The following is a 4,919-nucleotide window of genomic DNA, read 5'->3' as shown; positions in this document are numbered from 1 at the left end:
CTACAAGGTCTCTTGTTTGAACTGTGTGACAGCCAACCTGGACTAAGATTATAAAGTGTTGCTTGGCAATGGAAACACCCAAGGCCAGCACCATCATCAAGAAGGAACTCCTCCTGGAACCCAATACCATTGGCCCTATACAGCTAGAAGCTTCTAGCCAGAATCTACTGACTATCAAATTTCAGTTCCTAATCTTATGAGGGAGGCATCAGGTTTCTCCATAGCATTAATTCACAGAAATGTCTTAACTCCAACCAATAAACTACCCATGTAATGAGGAACTATCATAAAAAGGATATTCTGCTTAACACCTTTTTACTAGAGACTGCAACATTTGTTACCCTTTTAATAGTATGTCGAAGCTTCTGGCTTTTAACCCCTATGATGTTCATGACGAGCTGGACTCGTCATGGCACACAGTGGTCGTGTGCTCATGAGTCCAGCTCGTCATGAAACATCGCGTAGGAAATCCCTTTGGTGCGGGCACCAGAGGGATTCCCTTTATGCTAAAATAGCCTCGGGAGCTGGGGAAGAGCTTCCCCAGCTCCCAAGGCTCCCCTCCCCCCCTGGTTTCCCTGAAATGACGATCGGCACGCACGTCGCGCTGACGTAATTTCAGTGAAACCGAAACTGAAATGAGCCAAGAGGCTCATTTCAGTTTCAGTTTCTGCGTGCTCAGGGGGCTGTCTCAGCTAAGGGTGGGCGGACAACTCCGTTCCGCCCACGGAATGTGCGGAGATTTGCCCTTCCGCCTTCTGCGATATAGGCGGAGAAACAAGGCAAATCTCCGCACACTCGGGCATAACGGAAGTTGGCCGCCCGCAGTATTAAATACATTAAAAAAGCGATTTTTAAATAACCTTACCTTATCGACGGCGTCCCCGGGCTTCCATCCTTCTCCATTGCGTCTTCTTCTGGGAACTGTGCATGTGCGGGAGCCCGCGCATGTGCATTCCTCGGCAGGAATGCGCATGCGCAGGCTCCCGCGCATGCGCAGTTCTCAGAAGAAGACGCGATGGAGAAGGATGGGAGCCCGGGGACGCCGCCGATAAGGTAAGGTTATTTAAAAATTGCTTTTTGAATGTATTTAATACTGCGGGCGGGAGGCGGGCGAGAGGCAGGTGGGAGGCGGGATGTGCGTAACGGAACTATGCGGTGAGTGCAGAGATTGGTTCCAACTCCGTGCCTCTCCACGTAGGTCCCTTATGCACATTACGCCCACCCTTAATCTCAGCCCCCTGAGCACGTAGAAACTCAGGAGAGGTATCGTTGGAAAGGGTAGAATCTCCCCTTTTCAATGGTACCCCTCCCTAGTGGATCCCTGCTTGGGGATCGCCCCAGGAGGGCGATCCCCAAGCAGGGATCCACCCACTAGGCACCAGGGAGGGGGGAGCGGCCCCTTGGGCAAGGGCCTTTGCTCCCCCATAAATATTTTGGCACCATTAGTCTTTCTGCCCCCCCCCGGGGGATAGATGGGGGCAGTAGCCCCCAATCTGGTCCCCGGGGGGGTAGAAAGCCCACAAGGCACCAGGGATTTTGTTATGGGCTATTCATAAAGGGTGGGGGCTGCCCAAAATGGCCATGCCGATGCCCCTACCCCCGGGCACAAAATTGGTCTTTCTGCCACCACAGGGGGCAGATGGGACAGTAGCCCCCATCTGCCCCCGGGGGGGCAGAAAGCCCAATAAATGCCAGGGATTTTGTTTTTTCCCCGAATTGTTTTTAGGGTGGGGGATGCCCGAAACGGGCATGCCAATGCCCCCACCCCCCAACACCATTACAGCCTGTCTGCCCCCCCGGGGGGTAGAAAGCCCACTAGACACCAGGGATTTTCCTATGGGGTATTTATAAGGGGTGAGGGCTGCCCAAAATGGGCATGCCGATGACCCCACCCTCCCGGCCACAAAAGTACAGTCTTTCCACCCCCCCTGGGGGCAGAAAGCCCACTAAACGCCAGGGATTTTGTTTTTGCACCATTTTGTTTTTAGGGTGGGGGCTACTCGAAACAGGCACGCCAATACCCCCACCCCCACCACCATTACAGTCTTTCTGCCCCCCCCCCGGGGGGGTAAAAAGCCCTCTAGACGCCAAGCTTAGTTTGGGGCAAATTTGAATTAGGGTGGAGGCTGCCCAAAATGGGCATGCCCATGCCCCCACCCCGCAAAAATTACAGCCTTCCTGCCACCCCGGGGGGCAGATGGGGCAGTATCCCCCAATCAGCCCCCCGGGGGGGCAAAAAGCCCACTAGACGCCAGCGATTTTTTGGGCCAAATTTTTATTAGGGTGGGGGCATTGGCATGCCCGTTTTTGGCAACCTGCACCCTAATTAAAATTTGCCAAAAACAATTCCTGGCGTTTAGTAGGCTTTCTGCTCCCCCTGGGGGGCAGATTGGGACATTAGCCCCCAATCTGCACCCCGGGGGGGCAAAAAGCCCATTAGTCGTCAGGGATTTTTTTAGGCAAATTTGAATTAGGGTGGGGGCTGCCCAAAACAGGCAAGCCCATGCCCCCACCCCACAAAAATGACAGCCTTCCTGACCCCCCTGGAGGGCAGATGGGGGCATTAGCCCCCAAATATGCCCCCCTGGGGGGCAAAAAGCCAGTAGACGCCAGGGATTGTTCGAGCAAATTTTAAATAGGGTGGGGGCATTGGCATGGCCGTTTTGGGCAGCCCCCTCCCTAATTAAAATTTGCCCAAAAAACTACCTGGTGTCTAGTGGACTTGTAGCCCCCCCCTGGGGGGCAGATGGGGCATTAGCCCCCAATCTGCCCCGCCAGGGGGGACAAAAAGCCTTCGAGACGCCATGGTTTTTTTGGGGGCAAATCTGAATTAGAGTGGGGCAGCCCAAAACAGGCATGCCCATGCCCCCTCTCCCACACAAATTACAGCCATCCTGCCCCCCCCCGGGGGCAGATGGTGCAGTAACCCCCAATCTGCTCCCGGGGGAGCAAAAAGCCCATTAGATGCCAGGTATTTTTTTGGGCACATTTTTATTAGGGTGGGGTTTGCCAAAAACGGGCATGCCAATGCCCCCACCCTAATAAAAATGTGTATAAGTAAACTTTGCTCAAAAGAATACCTGGTGTCTAGTAGGCTTTCTACCCCCCCCCCCCCCCAGGGGGCAGATGGGGGCATTAGCCCCCATCTGCACCCCCGGGGGGTGCAAAAAGCCCTCTAGTCGCCAGGGATTTATTTGGGGCAAATTTAAATTAGGTTGGGGGCTGCCCAAAACAGGCATGTCCATGCCCCCACCCCCTAACCTGCAAAAAACTTGCAGCCTTCCTGCCCCCCCGGGGAGTATATGGGGCAGTAACCCCCAATCTGCTCCCGGGGGAGCAAAAAGCCCATTAGACGCCAGGGATTTTTTGGGGAAAAATTTTATTAGGGTGGGGGCATTGGCATGCCTGTTTTGGGAAGACCCCACCCTAATTAAAATTTGCCTAAAAAACTCCCTGGCGTCTATTTGAGTTTCAGATGGGGGTATTAGCCCCCAATGTGCCCTACCGGGGGGGGGGGCAAAAAGCCCTCTAGACGCCAGGGTTTTTTTGGGGGCAAATTTGAATCAGAGTGGGGCTGCCCAAAATGTGCATGCCCATGCCCCCACCCCCTTCCCTGCGAACATTACACCCTTCCTACCCCCACTGGGGGGCAGATGGGACAGTAGCCCCCAATCTGCCCCCCCGGGGGGACTAAAAGCCCAGTAGACACCAGGGATTTTTGGGGCAAATTTTAATTAGGGTGGGGTCTGCCTAAAACCGGCATACCAATGCCCCACCTGCAGCAATTACAGCCTTTCTGCCCCCCCCTGTGTGGAAATATGGATTTTTATGATCAGTTATGTCCCCTATCTTGGACCCCAACGGTTTTATGTATAAGTCACAAGTACATGTATGTTCCCTCCAGTTCCAGTTATGAAGACGCAAACACATGTGCGTCCACCGTCAACATGTCCTCTTTCAGATCCGCCATGAATGGGCCGGATATTCTATTCCTAAGTATGAAAGGCCACCGGCTTTATATGGTTCATTTATCCCATTTTTCAGTCCAGGCGAGTAGGCCCTGATTCTGCCATTAAGCCTTTTCCTGCCTTCTGCCTCTGAAAGCTCCAGTCTGAGCTCGCATCTGTATCCATGAACTTTGTCCTACTCCCTGCGCGGCTAACGGTGCCTGACTCGACCTGTCTGCTTGCCAAAAACTGTATTTCACCTTCGAGATTATCTGCTCCGCTCCCCATCCAATGCATTCCTGTCTAGTAGTTTAAGTAAACATTCTTCCAGCTACCGAGCAAAGGGCCCGGCTTCTCTGTCTTTATGCAAGTAATTCATAGCCCTGTTACTATGGAAGATTTCTGCCCTTGCATCTCATGTAGACACTTAGACGCTTGTACACGCACTCACAGTCAGTATAGAATAGATTTTATTTGAGAGACCTTTCCTTTTGGATAACATAGTTCTTTAAACATAGGATGTTAGATATGATTTGGGATTAGGTTGACTTGACCCCCCAGACTTCTGTCTCCACATGTAGAGCTAAATGTCAAGTCCCCTTCACACCCTAGTTGCACGTCAATCACACGTCATGCTGCTGCGCGCGCATCTCTGCCAAGTATTTTTGCTGACATTGCGAAATTCTTTCATGGAACCACCCTTTTGTGACATCATACCTAATGACGTTCTTTAGTTACGCCTAAGTTACACCCATTTTAGTTACGCATGTATGTTTTTATCTCTGTTATCAACTGTTACGCCTCCTGCATCTGTTTCACTGTAATGCCTCTTCTATAAAAATGATTACCTGTCAATAAAGTATTGTCCTTCACTTCCTGAACCTTCGTGGTGATGGAATATGGAGTCCACAATTCGAATTGATTTTTGAATAAAGCCCGTTCCGAACCTCTAATACCACGGATTCTGCCTCT

At 52.0% G+C, this 4,919-nt stretch overlaps 1 pseudogene; it reads right to left on the bottom strand.

Annotated features, from left to right (window-relative positions):
- Positions 1-1,574: 1,574 nt before the first annotated feature.
- Positions 1,575-1,677, bottom strand: LOC146796788 (small nucleolar RNA SNORA17; annotated as a pseudogene).
- Positions 1,678-4,919: the final 3,242 nt, after the last annotated feature.

The sequence above is a fragment of the Triturus cristatus genome, chromosome 10, assembly GCF_964204655.1.
Source record: "Triturus cristatus chromosome 10, aTriCri1.1, whole genome shotgun sequence".
Lineage (NCBI taxonomy): Eukaryota > Metazoa > Chordata > Amphibia > Caudata > Salamandridae > Triturus > Triturus cristatus.
The sequence above is the reverse complement of the archived record's forward strand: the minus strand, read 5'-3'. Positions and strand labels throughout refer to the sequence as shown.